This window comes from Tupaia chinensis, unplaced genomic scaffold (assembly GCF_000334495.1).
Source record: "Tupaia chinensis unplaced genomic scaffold, TupChi_1.0 Scaffold144899_1, whole genome shotgun sequence".
NCBI lineage: Eukaryota > Metazoa > Chordata > Mammalia > Scandentia > Tupaiidae > Tupaia > Tupaia belangeri.
The window spans coordinates 376,515-395,003 of NW_006204759.1; the positions used below are offsets into that span (position 1 = coordinate 376,515).

General features: G+C 46.6%; 1 protein-coding gene and 1 pseudogene across 2 annotated transcripts in view; both read left to right on the forward strand.

The window, feature by feature from the left end:
• NXN (nucleoredoxin) overlaps positions 1-18,489 on the forward strand; it is a 220,207-nt gene that overhangs the window by 55,052 nt on the left and 146,666 nt on the right. The gene's annotated exons all lie outside the window — the stretch shown is intronic.
• On the forward strand, positions 174-921 carry LOC106733773 (histone deacetylase complex subunit SAP18 pseudogene; annotated as a pseudogene).

The following is an 18,489-nucleotide window of genomic DNA, read 5'->3' on the forward strand; positions in this document are numbered from 1 at the left end:
ATGAGTCCCCTTTGTGTTTTCTGGGTCCAAGGGTCATGATGATGGTTATCTTGTTATTGTGTTTAAGTCCCTACCTCACTCAGGTTTAGTGCTTTGTCACATAGAATGGGACGCACACGTGAGAGGACCACTGAGAATAATCATAACAAGAATATGAATACGAATTACGACTTTCATTGACTGGGTGCCCTTCACTGGCCCTGCCTCAGTGGTCTCCCCTGTCACACTGCCTGTAAGTGATCGGGCCAGGCTTTGACTCTGGCTTCTGTGGAGCTGTGCTGAGTTGCCCCATAACTGACCACAGCTGTCATCTAAAGAGGCACTGTGGGCGCTCATGCTCCCAGCAGGGGTTGGAGGTCAGGGCGAACGTCTCGGGGGCCATAGGAGAAAGATGGTGGTGGAGTCACCGCATTACCCAGGAGGAAATTAGGGAGGAGCCTGAAAAGCCAATAGACCGCGGGAAGACATGCCCTCTCTTGCTGCGGGTTTTCACCACCGATAATGGTCGCCACCCCCACATGGACAGGTTTTCCTGCGGCAGCGTACTATCCAATGAGCTGCAGGTCCACACTTGGATGGATGCAACCTTAAAAGAACCGACTGGTTTAGTAAAAGAAGTGTACCCAGAAACTAGAAAGAAGGGCACACACTTCAATTTTGCAATTATTTTCACAGACCTTGTAAGACCTGGCTATCGAGTTAAGGAGATTGGCAGCACCACGTCTGGCAGGAGGGAGACTGATGATTGCATGACCCTGGAGTCACCGAAGTTCCAAATAGGAGATTAATTGGGCATAGCGATTACCCCTCCAAATTGGACACCTCCTCCTTCAGGGAGCATGAGACCGTATTAAATTCTGTTTACTATTTCTTGAATTTATTTTTCAGTCCTTTATGTAAAATAAATTTACACACTCTTCCCCCTCATTATTGCCACTAAGCCTTTAAATTCTAAACAAATTGTAATGCATCTATTTAGGAGTTAGGTTTGGATGTACTGTGGTATAAATATTAATAGAAAGCCTGTATGTTTCAAGCCCTTCTGTAAAATATAAAGAAAAGTGCTCTTAGCATCCTGTGTAAAACTATATATATTTTTTTTAATTTTAATTTTAACTTTCTTTTTGGAGAGGTTTTTCGCTACAGGGCGCGTGCGCTCGCCAGACAGACAGAGACAGAGAGATGGAAAGCAAGAAATCACCCCCCAGGGGGGATGGCCACGCCACAATCCCTTCTCCTCCATTCTCCTTTCGGGATCTTGGGCACGCACGCACACGCGCCCGGTGTGAGTTTAAGCCTGCCGGGTCTGGGACTCGAACCGCGGTCGGCTACCTGGGAGTCCAGCGACATAGCCATTATGCTAACTGCTGGTCCCTAAAACTATATTGCTAAATCTACGTGTGCAATAAAAAAAAAAAAAGACACTGATTGAAGGAACTTTATCTGTGCTGCCTCATTTAATTCATCGCAGGGCTCTGTGAAGGCTGCAACATTACCCCCAATTTATAGATGAAGAAATTGAGACCCAGAGAGATTGTGCCTACCGAACCAGTCAGTGACAGGTCAGTTGGTTTTCCACCTAGATCTTTTTATATTTCTTTGATAGGGAGCATGGTTTTAGGGGCATTTGAGAAGCAAATATGGCTTCTCTCTTTTGGAAGGGCTTTCACAGCTAGGGTGTTCCAGAGAAGATGCTAGCTCAGGCCTTAGGCCAACCAACCACAGACTCTTCAAAAACAGAGAGTCCAGGAAAGGAGCTTAAAAACCTCAGTTCTCAGAAGGTGGCCTTCTGAACTTTCAAGCACCTACGATCCATCAACCCCTTGTCTTCTTTTAGTTAACCCAGATCCCCCAACACACACACACACACACACACACACACACACCTTCTGTCCCCACCCCAGGGAGTGTCTCTGGCAGCAAAGAAAGAGCCCATTCAGCAGTCCACTGGGAGAATACAGCCAAGGTCCCAAGACCCCAAGGACATTTCCAGCCTGTGGTTTGCTGGCCTGACCTAAAGGAGCTCCTGATTGGCTGATCATCTCTGAACGATTAGCATTTTGTGAAAGGGCAGGATTGACGAGATTCGGGCGAGAGATAAGCAGTGGTAGCAAGTGGGAGACCTGTGGTGCTGCTGGCCTACTTTTAGGCGCTGTCACTGGATGACCCCTCCTCCCCATTCCTTGTACTGGGGCTAAGTACAAAAACAACTGTACTCTTTCTTTCTTTCTTTCTTTTTTTTTTTAAAGAGAGATTTTTGCTATAAAGTGTGTGTGCTCAGAGAGACAGAGAGAAAACAAGAAATCATCCCGGGGGGGGGGGGGGGGGGGGGGGGCCAATGCAATCCCTTCCCCTCCATTCTCCTCTTGGGATTTTGGGCATGCAAGTACACGTGCCCAGCATGAGGTTCAAGCCTCTGGGTCTGGGATTCAAACCATGGTCGACCACGTAGGAGTCAAGCCACGTAACCATTATGTCACGTCATCTACTGACCCCTGAAAACCAACCATAGTCTTAACATCCACTGACTTCAGTATTTAGCATCTGTCATCTGGAGAACTCTTGCATACTCCCCACGATTCCTTTAAGGCCTACTTGGAACTGTAGGGATATGACTGGACAGCAGCCTAAGAACCTACTGTCATCTCAATCTGTGACATGTGGAGAACTTGGACACAGACCTTTGTGTGCCTATGAAACATGGGATTAATCTTCCTGTCCACAAAGAAACATAGTCTCTTCCCATTTTTCTGGAAACATCCCTTTAAGCGAATCTTTTTTTCACTTTCTTTTGTAACTTTTTTTTTTTTAAATCTATAGGGTGCATGCACTCATTCATGGGGGTGGGGTGGAGAGAGGGAGAAAGAGAAGTCACTCTCCAGGGGGATGGCCATGCTGCAGACCCTTCTCCTCCATTTTCCTCTTCTGATTTTGGGCATGCACACATGTGCCCAGTGTGTTTATTTCAAGCTGCTGGGTCTGGAACTCAGCTGTACAGTCAGCCCTGTGGATTCCAGCACCGTCACCACTTGCCACTTACTGATCTGGAATGGTTTATTTACTCACCTTTGATAGTGATATAGGAGTGGAAAGTGACTCCCTTTTGTCTCAGTTCTATTCTGGGCAAACCACTGATTTGTAAGTGGGGAGGTGATAGTGGTGGGCCTGGGGCACATTCGTGAATGAGTCCTTTCACTCCAGGGAATACACTGGAATACAAGCCCAGTTGGTCAAATCTGCTTCTAACTGTTGTCAACTAATTTCAAATTTAAAGCAGTGTGTGAACTAAATGACACCTTTACCACCCTTTTTGGCCCTTGGGAGATATTTTGGTGATTTCGGACTTAAGAACTACTGTGGGTGCTTTAGCCCTCTAGCTGTGCTGTTTGTACCAAGTCATCTGTGCACACCTGGGGGAGCTTTGCAGGGAGGCACCAGGAGCACTCAGGAATACAGAGCACATGGCTTCTTGGGAGTTTATAGTCTTGCTTACAGACCAAAGGACCTGCTTGGGTCAGGGGAGCTATAAAGAGCAGAGAGATGAATGGGGGTCCCTTTCAGCTTGCAGGAAGGTGAGTCCCAGCCCCATGGAGTAGTCAAAGAAAGCCCTCCCCAGTGGGCAGGACTTTCCTGGAGTCTGTAAAGAGAGGCAAGAGATGGGAACCAGCAGTTAGCATAATGGCTATGTCGCTGGACTCCCACGTAGTCGACCACGGTTCGCGTCCCGGACCCGGTGGCTTAAGACTCACGCCGGGCGCGTGTGCGTGCATGCCCAAGATCCCAAGAGGAGAATGGAGGAGAAGGGATTGCAGCGTGACCATCCCCTCTGGGGGGTGATTTCTCGCTTTCTGTCTCTATGTCTCTCTCTGTCGGTCTGACGAGGCTTGCAGTCTCTCTGTCTCTCTGGTGAGTAGATGCGAGGGCCCCCTAAAGGAAAACCCCTAAAAAAAAAAAAAAAAAAAAAAAAGAAAGAGAGGTAAGAGGAGCATTTTAGGGAGATTCCCAAGGTGAGCTGGGCAGAGGTCATAGTGCATACTGCTGCTTAGTACTCGACTGTCTTCAAACTGCTTTCCCTGATACTTATTCCAGACACCAGAACCGTGAGACAAGGACGTTCATGTTTAAGGAGACTAAGAGAACCAGCTCAATCCCACATGGCCAACTATGGTTCAAGTCCTGGACCTGGCGGCTTGGAAAAGGCACTGGACTCGTGTGCATGTGTGCCCAAAATCCCAGGCGGAGGGAGAAATGGAGGAGAGGGGATTGCAGCTCGGTCATCTCCTAGGGGGATGCTTTCTCACTTTCTTCCCTCTTTCTCTCTGTCTCCAGTGAGCACATGTGCCCTCTGGCAAATAGATAGACAGACAGACAGACAGACAGACAGACAGACTGATTAACAGACCATGCTTTACATCCTGTTCTCCATAGTAAGTGACGTAGGCAGTGCTCATTCCCATTTTCAGGTGAGGAAATGGAAGCTTAGAGAAGTTAAGTGACCTCCCCACTTCATGCAAGTAAACAATGACAGAGCTGGGTCTGTCTCCAAAACCGAGCTAACTGCCATCCTATTCTGGACCACTCTACCTGTCATAAACTCAGACCTAGGCCTCAGACCTCCTGAGAGGTGCTTGTTTTCTGTACAGTCTTTTTTTTTTTTCTTTTTTTGGAGATGTTTTTGGTATAGGCCATGTGCGCTGGCCAGAAAGACAGAGAGAGACAGAGAGACAGCGAGAAATCAGACCCCGAGGGGGATGGCCACACCGCAATCCCTTCTCCTCTCGGGATCTTGGGCAGGCATGCACATGCGCCCGACGTGAGTTTAAGCCACTGGGTCTGGGACTTGAACCGCGGTCAACTACATGGGAGTCCAGCGACATAGCCATTACATTAATTGCTGGTCCCTGCTGTACAGTCTTGAAAGCAGTCAAGGAAGTTTATGCTGAACCCGCTGGTTGAGGCAGCCATTAAACGTTTTTGAACAGAGGGATAAGGTGATGATTGTGCATTTAAGGAAAATCACTCTGGTATAATTTTGTTAGAAAAACTAGAAGGGGAAGGGCTGGGTTGCTAATGAGTGGTGAGGACCAGACTAGTGGTGACACAGGGCGGGGTTTGTCCCTGAGAGGGCAGGGCTTGTCACAGAGGCAGTTCAATGGGCTTGAGGAAATGCCTCTCAGCCCCTTTTGCACATCCATGAGCACTTGAAAGAGAAATGCTGGCTGCTCTGCGCAAATCCCTTTACTGTGATTATTAAGTCAGTCGTTCCTAGCGTTCTCCTCTGGTGAACCCTTTGGGCATCTGACTCCATTTTAGAAAAATCCATTTCCATTTTGCACCCAATTTTCTCCTCTCAGTGCGTTTCACAGTTGGTAGATGGTTTGTTATTGTTGGTTTTTAAATCTTCCCCAGTGCGGCCCTTGCTGAAATAAAACACTGACCCCACTGGCCACAATTTAAAAATGAGGACCTCTAATCAAGTTTCTTGGGGTTTTTCCATTGGTTTTGTTTTTAAGAGTGAGGAACACGAACTCTCTGGGAATCGCAAAACAAAGCTTGGTGTTTTGGGGGTAGAAATGAGAGAGAAGGGGTTTCCTCCTGTCTGTACCCTCATCCCTCCAAGTGGCTTGCCAGCAGAGGGACTTTCTTAAAGCTATCAATAGATAATTTGCCAGAGATGAAAGAAAAAAGAACAAAACTCTCGTCGCTTTTACTTATTTGCAGCAAATCAACAAATAATAATAGCAAAACCTTTTGCTGTCAGTCCTTTGCCATCTGTTCAACTGGAAATGCCCTCCCATTGTTCAGAGCTGACTAGAGCTGAGTGAGCAGGTGAGAGAAGCCAGCACATTGGCTTGAACACAAAGCAAGCCTTTTGCAGTGACAGGGAAGTTCCACAGCAGGTCCTCCTACAGGGGGATGTGTGTACACTTGAAGATTGGAGGTCAGAAAAGTATATTTGATCTCCTTGGAGTTTGGGGTTACTATAGACTAGATTGGAACCTGAGTCACCACCTAGATTTGAAGATCTTCCTATGGGAACTTTAACAGGTTACATAGCTGGTGACTTATTTATTTATTTTTAGGAGAAGAATTATTCAGCTAAATGATTTTTTAAAAATTTTGCCAGTGGGAGCATGCACCGGTCAGAGAAAGAGGGAGTCAGGGAGGGGAAAAGGTGAGAAAGCATATCTCATGGGGTCACACTGCAGTCCCTTCACCTCCATGTCTCAATCCCTTCTTCTGCATTCTCCCTCTTTTCAGAATTTTGCACATGCATGCACACACACACACACACACACACACCTGAGGTGTTTCTCAAACTGCCAGGTGCGACGTGGCCATGTGGAATCCATTGCCTTAACCATCATGCCATGGGCTGGTCTAACCTGCATGAATTTTATTAATGAATGAATTAATTTATTTTTGGAGAGGTTTTTGCTACAGGGCGCATGCGCTCGCCAGGCAGACAGAGAGAGACATAGAGACAGAAAGCGAGAAATCACCCCCCAGGGGGGATGGCCACGCCGCAATCCCTTCTCCTCCATTCTCCTCTTGGGATCTTGGGCACGCACACACACGCCCGGTGTGAGTTTTAAGCCACCGGGTCCGGGACGTGAACCACAGTCGACTACGTGGGAGTCCAGCGACATAGCCATTACGCTAACTGCTGGTTCCCTAACCTGCATGAATTTTAAGGTCTCTTCCGACGTTATGATTTTTACAGATCTCTGATTTTACTTTTGTAACCTCATTTTTTTGTTCCCTGTCCGTAATAGAATTGGTAATTATGGATTATTTAAGAGGAATTCATTTAAAATGTGTTAGTAATGTTCTTTTTTTTTTTTTTTTTAGAGATTTTCACTGTAGGGCGCGTGCGCTCGCCAGACAGACAGAGAGAGACATAGAGACAGAAAGCGAAAAATCACCCCCCAGGGGGGATGGTCACGCCACAATCCCTTCTCCTCCATTCTCCTCTCGGGATCTTGGGCACGCACGCACACGCGCCCGGCGTGAGTTTTAAGCCACCGGGTCCGGGACACGAACCACGGTCGACTACGTGGGAGTCCAGCGACATAGCCATTACGCTAACTGCTGGTTCCCAGTAATGTTCTTTTGAAGAAACAAGGGGTTGCTTATTTTCAGTGTCTAGAGGCTGAACAGAGTAACTTAGGAAAGTGTACTAGTTGTGGAGAACAGATCTGTCTGGAGGTGATTACTTGGGACCTTGCCCAGGAATTCTTTCAGCCTTCCCACTGTGATCTCAGAACTCTCTGGCTGGTGAATTTGTGGAGCTTCATTTCCAAAAAGATTTATTTAAAAAAAATTATTTATATTCATCATTATTCAGTTTTGACCAGAGACAGATAGACAGGGAGAGAAAGTAAGCCACCAGGTCTGGGACTTGAACTGTGATCAGCCATGTGGGAGTTCAGTGCCTCAACCATCACACCACCTGCAGGCTCTCAATTTTTTTTAAGAGTTTTTTTATTTTTTTGCTTTAGGGTCTGTGCTTTTGTCAGAGAGAGAGAGACAGAGACAGAGAGAGAAAGTGAGAAATCACCACTAGGGAGATGCCCATGCTGCAATCCCATCTTCTGGGATCTTGGGCACGCTCACACACGTGCCTGGTGTGAGTTTCAAGGCACAAGATTCAAGATTTAAATCACGGTCGACCATGTGGGAGTCCAGCAACATAACTGCTATGCCATCTGCTGCCCCCCCCCCTTTTTTTTTTTTTGGAGGTCCTTGAACTTGGGTAGTTGGTATATACAGAGCTGGCCCTGTAGGGCAGTGGTTAAATACTGTGCATTGGGAGCCGCATCCCACATGTTGGACTGTGGTTTGAGTGCCCCTCCAACATCTTGGAAAACTCTGAGCAGGGGCCAGCAGATAGCGTGGTGGTTAAGGGCGCTGGACTCCCCCATGGCAAACTGGTTTGAGTCCTGGACCTGGCAGCTTGCTTTGTCACTTTCCCTCTCTCTTCCTCTCCTTCTCTGGCCAAGATAAAAATAAATAAATAATTAAATAAGTGAAGTTAAAGTAAGTCTTTAAAAAAACAAAACAAAACAAAACAAATTACTCTAGCCAGGTGCATGTGTGTGCCCAAAGTCCTGACAGGTTGGGGAAATGGAAGGGGATTGTGACATGACCATACCCCCCACTGGGGGTAGGCAGTGCTTGCTCACTTACTTTCTCTTTCCCCTGTACAAGTGCATGTGCCCTCTGGAACTTAAAAAAGAAAAATCTGTAATGTATACAGGGGTGCTGGGAGTCATTGAGTTCACTGGGTAACTTCATGCAAGACAAGTACCTTAGTTGAGAGATTCAAAAGTCACAAACGTTTTAGTTAAGAGAGAATTATGATGTCTCAGAAGGAGCTAACCTTAATATTTACCTTTAGAAATTGACAGGTTATTTTAAACCGGTGATGTATGTTAGAGCAGGGAAGGGAGGATGGGTCCAGTGCCTGCTTACCCTGTAGTAAATCCTAGGAGGCAAACACAAGCTGTGAATTTATGGCTGGGTCAGGAATCCTGTTTTTAAGGGTTCTGAAAAGGTTACTGGGTGGTTGTAAAATGAGGCAAGTTGTAAGGTGTGCCCATCCCGAGTGGTGATTTGATTTATCTGGGACTTTCTTCTTAAGGGATGCTGCCTTTGACCTCAGCAGAAGAGATTTCCTTTTTATTTTTTTTTCTTTTTCTTTTTCAGAGGTTATTCGCTATAGGGCACATACGCTTGCCAGACAGATAGAAAGTGAGAAATCACCCCCTAGTGGGGATGGCCACGCGCCGCAATCCCTTCTCCTCCATTCCCCTCTCGGGATCTTGGGCATTCACGCACATGTGCCCGACTCGAACCGCGGTCGACCACATGGGAGTCCAGTGACATAGCCATTATGCTAACTGCTGGTGCCAGCAGAATTGATTTCTGGCAGACCTGTTGCTTTTTTCTTTTTGAAGAGGTTTTTGCCTTAGGGCACATGTGGTTGTCAGAGACAGACAGACAGACACAGTGAGAGGGAAAGTGAGAAATCACCCCACACACACACACACACACAGGGAGGATGGGCACGCTACAATCCCTTCTCCTCCATTCTCCTGAGATCTTGGGCAAACATGCACATGTGCCCGGTGTGATTTTCAAGCCATTCTGTCCGGGACTGGAACCACTGTTGGCCATGTGGGAGTCCAGCAATGTTACCACTACACCATCTGCTTGTCCCATACCTGTTGAATTTTGAAGTTCTCCAAAGTTCTTTTTTCTTTTTACCCAAATATCAACTAGGATATTTTTCTCTTGTACTGTAATACTGAATCATTATAAAAATTGGAAAATACAGGGCTGATCCCATACCCTAGTGGTTAAGGGAGCCAGATCCTCATGATTAACCATGTATGCTTGAGAGAGAGAGAGAGAGACAGAGAGAGCGAGAGAGAAGAAAGCACCTCCCCCAGTGGGGCATGGTCACACTACAGTCCTTTTCCCTCCATTTGTCCATTCCATCATGATTTGGGGCATATACAACCATGTGCTCAGTCTGGTTTTCAAGCCCCGAAGGACCAGAACTTAGCCCATGGTCAGCCCCCTGGGATCTAGGACCCTGTGCACTGGGCTTACCTGCTGCACTGCGGCCTGGCCCGCCCTGTTTTCTTTCCATTATTTGTCTCAAGTCTAGGATGTTGGTTCTTTTGGTTTTTTCTTGTCTCTAAATGGAGCTATAAAAAAATGTAACTGTATTTTCAGTGTTCTACAGTATTTCTTTTATTGTATTAAGCTTTTGGTTTATGCCTTTAAAAAAATTAAAAAGATTTTGGCCCCAAAACAAGCGTACATTTCCCCAATTTTTCTTCTATTTTCAGTGGTCTACTGTTTGTATCTGAAATGCAGTATTTATTTTTGTGTGTGTGCTTTCCAGAGAGAAACAGAGACAGAGGGAAAGTGAGAAATCGCCCCTCAGGGGTGGGAGTGTGCCCACGCCACAATACCTTCTCTTCCACTCTTCTCTTGGGATTTTGGGCACATACATGCACTGGCATGATTTTCAAGCCACTGGGTCTGGGTCTTGAACCACAGAGTTGGCTGTGTGGGATCCAGCCTCCTTAATCGCCACATTACCTGCTGGCCTACAACATACATACACACACATATACATACATACATACATTTGTTTATTTGCCATAGGGTACCTGTGCTTGCCAGAGAGGGGAAAAGAGAGAAAGAGGGGGAAAGTAAGAAATCACCCCACTCCACAGGAGGATGTCCACACCGCAATCCCTTCTTCTCTAGTCTCTTCTCAGGATTTTAAGTGTGCATGTATATGCACCATGTGTGTTTTTTAAGCTGAAGGGTCCATAACTCAAACTGCACCTTTGACCCTGTGGAATTCAGCTGTTTTAACCACAGTGCCACCAGCTGGCCATAGATCCTGGTATCTAGGACAATAAACAACCCAACTGAAATGGTTTTTCTTGGGCCAGCTCGTGGTGTGGTGGTTAAGGCACTGGACTCCCACATGGCCAACGTCAATTCGAGTTCCGGACATGGCGGCTTGAAAATCACACTGGGCACATGTGCGTGCATACCCAAAGTCACAGGAAGAGAATGGAGAAGAAACTGTGGCATAGCGACCCACTCTCCCCCAGGGGTGATTTCTCACCTTCTCTCTCTCTGTCTCTCTCTGTGTCTCTTCAGCATATGCTCATGCTCTATGGCAAAAAACTAAAAACACTGCTTATTCTTCCTGTCACTGCACTCTTGTCCTCCAGCTCTTGCCCCTCTGAGTCAGGGGTCGCACCAGGTCTCTGCTGCACCACCTCGCTGGGTTACTGCCTCTGCTCAGGAGGCAATTGCAAATCTAACTTGGGAAGCTTTTCCAGATCTGGTCCCGGCTACACTATTCATGTTGATCCATGATTCCTTTTCTTCCTTCGTTCCTCCCATCAAGCATCAATCTGGGTTCTTATTTGGTGACAAAAGACCAACTCCTAAGCCGCTGTATCTGTCTGTGTTTTTCTGCTAGGTACGTTTTTTCCTTCTTGCCGGCCTGCCACTCCGTGCTGCCCTGGGCTTCATGTCTTCAAAGCCATTCCCCCAGAGGTAGCTGTCCTTAAACTAAAACTGAAATGAAAGACATTTTTGAATTCTTTAAATAATAGTAATAATAATAATAAAACACCCTATGAATTCTCCGCTTTTCATGTGGTTCCTGGTCTCCCTGACGGCCTGACCTGTTGTGGGCTGCCAGCTCTGGTTCTTTTATGTCTGTCTCCAGGATACCTCCCTGGAATCTGCAGAGGAGAGTGCAATTGTCTGGTGTGAGCGTGCGAGCTGGGGAGGGGTGATAGGGAGAGCCGGTAACTTTGTCGACTTGTTCTGAAGGAAATGAGCTTGAACTGGCAATAACCCTGGAGCAATGCATGTTCTTTTTGATTATGGAGACTATTTCAATTTTCTTTTCCTTTTACCTCCTACCCCCAGTTTTCCCTTAAAGTCCTTTAGTGTTCACTGGGTAGTGATCACCGCCTAGTGATCTGCTGGAGGTATTCCTTGTTTCCCCGAGTTCTGCAAAGCAGGCTTGTTGGGTCAGTGTTGGAAGTTGCTTCTTCTGGCCATTTCTATCTTGGAAAGCCTGAGCTATTCTTCTTTTTTTTTGAGAGGTTTTTGCTATAGCGCGAGTGTGCTCGCCAGAAAGACACAGAGACGGGACCAGCAGTTAGCGTAATGGCTATGTCGCCGGCCTTCCATGTGGTCGACTGCAGTTCCCGTCCTGGACCTAGTGGCTTAAAACTCACGCTGGGCGCGTGTGCGTGCGTGCCCAAGATCCCAAGAGGAGAATGGAGGAGAAGGGATTGCGGTGTGGCCATCCCACCGGATTTCTCGCTTTCTGTCTCTCTGTCTCTCCCTGTCTGTTTGGCGACCACACACACCCTATAGCAAAAACCTCTCCAAAAAAAAAGAAAGACACAGAGACAGAGAGACAGAAAGCGAGAAATCACCCTGCAGGGGGGATGGCCACGCCACAATCCCTTCTCCATTCTCCTCTCGGGATCTTGGGCACTCACGCACACGTGCCTGGTGTGAGTTTAAACCACCAGGTCCGGGACTCGAACTGCAATTGACTACATGAGAGTTCAACAACATACGCCATCTGCTGGACCCTTTTTTTTTTCTTTAAAAATTTTGTTTTTCCTTACTGAGAATCTTACGGAGAATCTCAAGTATATTCAAGTCACAGAATAATAGCATGAGCCCCTATAAAACCATTAATGAAGCTGCAACAATGATCAATTCATAGCCAATCTTGTTTTGTGTATACCCTACCCTAATCTACCTCCCTCCATTATTGTGAAACAAATCCCAGAGATCACTTAATTTCTTCTACATTGAATATTTAAATTTGTTGCTATAAAAGGTAACATTTGAAAGATAATCAATAGTATTATTGCACCCCTAAATGAATAATTTCTTAATGTCATGAAACATCAATCATTGTTCAAATACCCCATATCTCATTCACTGAATATGTATGTCATGATGGTTTGGTAGACATAACCATAAGGAAGTGATTACTGTCGTCAAGCAAGTTAATGTATTTATCACCTTACCTAGTTACTGTTGTTTTGGGTTCAGCTTTTAAAATTACATGTTTGATAGGACCAGCAGTTGGCGTAATGGCTATGTTGCTGGACTCCCATGTAGTAGACCATGGTTCAAGTCCCAGACCTGGTGGCTTCAACTCATGCTGGTTACATGTGTGTGTGTGTGCTCAAGATCCCGAGAGGAGAATGGAGGAGACGGGCCATCCCCCCTGAGGGGGTGATTTCTGGCTTTCTGTCTTTCTTGCTCCCTATCTTTCTGGCGAGTGCACGCACCCTATAGCAAAAACCTCTGCAATAATAATAATAATAATAATTACATGTTTGACGGTCAGCAGGTGTGTGGTGGTTAAGGTGTTGGACCCCCACTTGACCAGCCATGGTTTGGGCCCTGGACCCAGCGGCTTGAAAATCACGCCAGGCACGTGTGCACGCGTGCCCAAAGTCCTGAGAGGTGAGAGGAGGAGAAAGGATTGCAGCATGGCCATCCTCCTTGGGGACTGATTTCTCACTTTCCCTCTCTTTCTCTTTTTCCTGTGAGTACATGTGAAAAAAACCTATAAAAAAGGAAAAAAATTATGTGTTTATCTTGATCAATCAATCTCAGACTCATTCTCTCTTTTTTTAGGAAAGATTTTTGCTATAGGGCACCTGTGCTCTCCAGAGAGAAAGAGAGAGAGTCAGGAAATTAGAAGTCACCTCCAAGGGTTGGGGGATGGTCACACTGCAGTCCCTTCTCTATTCTCCTCTCGGGGACCTTGGGCATGCATGCATACATGCCAGTTGCTGGGTCTGGAACTTGAACCGTGGTCAACTATGTGGGAGTCCAGCAATGTACCTTTAAGCCATCTGCTGGTCCTGATCTCAGGTTTTCTTTAACTCAGGTGTTCACCCACCCACAGGCCCAGAAACCTCTAATGAGAGGTCTCGCCATGTTAGCAGGAAGAATTCAGGGGAAGGCAGCTCATATAAGATGCTTGACCAACTACGCCAATATCAAAAAAACTGGGGCAGGCTCTCATCTGGAAGGTAGCTGGCTGCATGCTACAGATCTCCCAGCCAAAGAGCCTTGTGGCTGAAGCTCTAGGCGTTTTCTCTTCTCTGGGCTGGGGACCTGGAAATTGTGGATAACTGACCGTAGGTGTCCTCCAAAGGATAGCTGGAGTTTCCTCATGTCACGAGCATACTACTAATAAGCCAATCCAGGAATTGGTGCACAATCAGATCTCAACACAGTAAACGCTGTTCATGAGAGGGCCCGGCTAAAGCAATCCACCGAAGCTATTTTTTGTCTCTTACCAGCCAGTGTTGTGCCTTTGAGTGAATACAAATTTTGCATTTTCTGGGACACTCCCAATTTTATAGCACTTAAACACCTTTAGAGAGGCAAAGTATGTGTACATAAATGTGAACCAAAATGCTTTATAAGTATTTTATATGTATTTGCAGGTTATTGGCTCATCAGGAAAGTCATGACATATTTTTCTATGTGCCTATACAAAAATGCATCGTGACTTTCCTGATGACCTAATGAAAAAAAGTCTTTCATAGAGCCATGGGTTCTGAAAACACGTTCAGCTGACAGCTCTGACACCTGACTGATGCTTCCTGCCCCATTTTAATCAGGAAGCCGTAGCATCCTTCTTTCCTCACTGTTACAGAGCCAGGTCTGGCATCCCAGAGAGGAGGCAGGCTGACATCTCTCCTGCTTCCCCCACCTCTTTCCTGGCCTTTCATCCAGGTCTGTTTTCCCTGCAGTGGCATACTGTCTTCAGGTGCTTCTGGGGCCTGGAAGAAGTGAAGGGGAGAACCGTTGGGCTGTGCCATGGCAGAGCCTGACATGTCCATTCATGGAAGGGGCTTTACTGGGGGCCAGCGCTGGCCCTGGTCGAGCACAGTGACAAACATCGTGTGAGAGCCGCACCTGCCATTTGTGCAGTCACTGGCCAAGCATGGACAAAGGGTGGCTCTCCCACCCTAATGAGAGGAAAAAGGAAAAGCAAAGCTCATAGGCTTTGCAGGGAGCAAAGTTGGTCTGCTGAAAGATCTCTTTAGCCAGGCCGTCTCACGCCTAGCACAGCACCAAGGCCTGATGGCCGGTCTTGGGTGTGAGTGGCGTGCTGGTGATACGCAGACTCCAGGTGCCCGTCGCAGGAAGTTGATGTGAGGAGGAGCAAGGCCAGGGGTAGTGCAGAGCCGCAGGTTTGACTTCGGGCACATTTGAAGGATGCGGCTGGTGCGGTAGGAAAGGTGGCTTTGTTCAGAAGGACCCATGGTCAGTACTCACGTTCACAGTCGTCTCTCCCAGAGCTCTGTCAGAGTACGTGCCTTCTGTTAATCATTCGTGGTCATGTTCTGCAGAACTCAGGGCCTTAGACACACAGTAGGTGCTCAAAAAACACGTATCAAATGAAGCAGCACGTAACTTGTTTATGAGAATGTTTATTTTTTTAGTTTTAAAAAAATGTGGTTTTTTTTTTTTTTTTGAGAGGTTTTTCACTATAGGGCGCGTGCGCTCGCCAGACAGACAGAGAGAGACAGAGAGACAGAAAGCAAGAAATCACCCCCCAGAGGGGATGGCCACGCCGCAATCCCTTCTCCTCCATTCTCCTCTTGGGATCTTGGGCACGCACGCACATGCGCCCGGCGTGGGTTTTAAGCCACCGGGTCTGGGACGCGAACCGCGGTCGACTACGTGGGAGTCCAGCAACATAGCCATTACGCTAACTGCTAGTTCCCTAAAAAAATGTTTTTAAAGAATTATTTTTATTTTTATTTTTATTTTTGGAGAGGTTTTTGCTATAGGGCGTGTGCGCTCTCCAGACAGACAGAGACAGACAGAGAGAGAGAAAGAGAGAAATCACCCCCTAGGGGGAATGGCCACGCCGCAATCCCTTCTCCTCCATTCTCCTCTTGGGATCTTGGGCACGCACGCACATGCGCCCGGCGTGGGTTTTAAGCCACCGGGTCTGGGACGCGAACCGCGGTCGACTACGTGGGAGTCCAGCAACATAGCCATTACGCTAACTGCTGGTGCCAACATTATTGTTTTTTGTTATCTGGATTCTCCTTATTCCGCCTTGGCCCAGAGGTTCGAGGATTTTCAGAGCTTTCCTCAGGCCACACCCTGACCCAATTTTATAAGCTCTTGGTTTCCAAGAGTTGCCTTTTCCCAAACCTTATTATTGCTTGCTTGGCTACCCACAAACTAGCTTTTGGTGTCCCTCTGCCGCGTGCACATTGTAACCCCATGGTGCTAGCCTCTCACTTTTCGATATTTGTAAGCTGAGGGGATTTCTGGCTGTCACACAGACCACATAATAAAAGAGACCCCAGAAACTTAGAACTGGAATGGAGTCTTGTGGCTGCTGTAAAGGGCACAGCAAGATGACGCAGTGGTGAGTGACAGCAGATGAGGACTCTGTCCAACGAGAAAGTCAGCTTGGAATTAGCTTCTTAGCTTGGGTTGGAATTTGGCCAGACCTGGGATTTTATTGGCCATAAGTCAGCAATTCAAGGACTTTTCCAGAAGTGACCCCCTGGTTTGCTTCTTACTTAGTGTGCTTTCCAAATTTCCTTTTAGTTTGCATCGATGACTTTTACAATAATAAAGTTAAAAGTAAAACGCCTTCGTAAGAACGAACTGAAGTTCACGACCATCACCTCACTGGTTAAATTGCGTAGCGAGGCGTGCCCCTCAATCTGTTTATTTTTCAATTAATAAAGGGCAAGGGATGTTTGTGCTTGAGGCTTGAGGGCTTTGGCTGCTTATATTGGAATCCGCCAATTTAGTCCAAATTGATAGTGTTCTGGTATTTGTGGAGGCTTTTACTTATTTATTTTCTAAAAAGCAGCTTAAGTGAAGGCGTATTTTCTAAAACTGACCACATATAGAGTTCAGGATAAACAGCTTTCTAGTTAGTGCTTTGTGAATAATAGGGATAGGGATTTACTGGAGGGGTTTTGAATATTTTTTAAATGCACATTGTTTTAAGTTAGTGGGAGGCAAAGATGAAAGGAAGAACTTCAAGATAAGCCCTGTGAGTAATTTTGTGTTGCTGTGAGGAGGTGAGATGGATGGGATTTGCTTTGGCACTCACGCATAGTCCTGATGCAAAGTCTATCGAAGCAGAAAGCAGAAGGCTGCCCGGGACTCAGGGGCAGTACGGGGCTCTCGTTTTGGCTGGGATTTGGGAATGGAGCATGTGGTGAGTCTAATATTAGAAAAGCAGTTCTTACCCTCCCCCCAGACTTCCCCGTAAAGCTTCCCCGTCCCTCTCACAGTGCATGAAGTCTCTCCTTCTCCTTTTTGTGTTTTCTCTGTGCGCAGTCATTTAATTTATTTCTTGGCTGCTTATCTTTGTATTAATCAGATTTTTTTCTTGGCCAAGCTCTTCTCCCAAAGGCCTTGTTGTAATCTTGTGATATACCACCACCAGTTAGAGTGGTCCTGTGTTTCACATGCAAATGTTGCTTCTGTAAATACTAACTGCAAACCTGGAGTATGAAATCGTCTCAGAAAAACAGGACCTGTCATGTGACTGGTTGTATCATTTTTGGTCCCAGTGGCACCAGGAAGGAGACACTAAATGATCTTGCATTTTGGGACCTCTGAGGACTTGGAAATGGGCGGATTTTTGTCCTCTTGGGGGATTCAGGTTGCAATTTTTTAAAAGAGGTTTTTGCCTTGGGGTGTCTCTCTCCAGAGACAGAGACAGTGAGAGAGGGAAAGTGTGAAATTCCCCAGGGGCACTGGCCATGCCGAAATCCTCTCCTTCACTCTCCTCCCAGGATCTTGGGCACACATGCATACGTGCCTGGTGTGATTTTCAAGCCTCCGGGTCTGGGACCCAAACTGCAGTCAGTCATGTGGGAGTCCAGCAACCTAACCGCTACACCATCTGCTAGCCCCCAGACTGCAAATGTTAAAGTTAATGGGTGAAAAAGGAGTATTAGTTGCTGTCTTGAAAACTGAAATTGAGCAGGGCCGGGCTGCTTCATCTTTGATTTCCTTTGCTGTCTTGGACAATTCAAATCTAGTTCAGGACTTGTTATTTATTAATGTTTTTTATTCGCCAGAGGGTGTATACGCCAGCCAAAGAGAAACAGACGTGAAAGGGAGAAAGCACTCCGCAATGGGGAGTGGTCATGATGCATCTCTTCTCCACCTCTCCATCCTTTTGTGATTCGGGGCACACATGCCCAGTGTGTTTTTCAAGCTGCTGGGGCCAGGACTTGACCCATGTAGTTGACCAGGTGGGGTCTGACTCCCTTGACCAACAGGCCACAAGGCCATCCCAGTGCAAGACATTTTTTGCTGAGTACTGACAAACAGCCTTTTTAGATCTTGGTTTCGTCATCTTTATAAGTGGGAGTTGGACTGGATAATTCCTGTGTCCTCTCCAGTCCCTAAATTTTCTGTGAAAATCAGATGGTTATTTGGAGTCAGATGCTGTTGAGGAATGTTGAGACTTCTTAGGAATCATTGAACTGGTTGAGATGAACTAAATAAGCCATAAAAAATGCTCTTAGAACCAGAAAGTAAATATATGGCATCATAACACACTGATAACAGCTGCATTAAATGAACGTTTACTCCGTGAGACGGCCTTCTGAGTTTCGCGTGTACTTATGTCATCTCCGTAACCCTGTGAGGCAAGGGCAGTTCCTAGCCCCATTTTATACAGAAACTAAGGCCCAGCGAGGTTAGGTCATTTGTATACTACTGGGTCATCGGGAAAGTCCTGATGCATTTTCGCAGGTAACTTCAGGGGAGCTTTGTGGCTTCTGGTATGGGATACAGTGGCAAGACCAGGCTGGATTGACTCAGTAAGGCAAGAGCGGTGGAGGGAAGTGGCAGGAGATGGCAGTTAGGGAGGGCAACAGACCAATC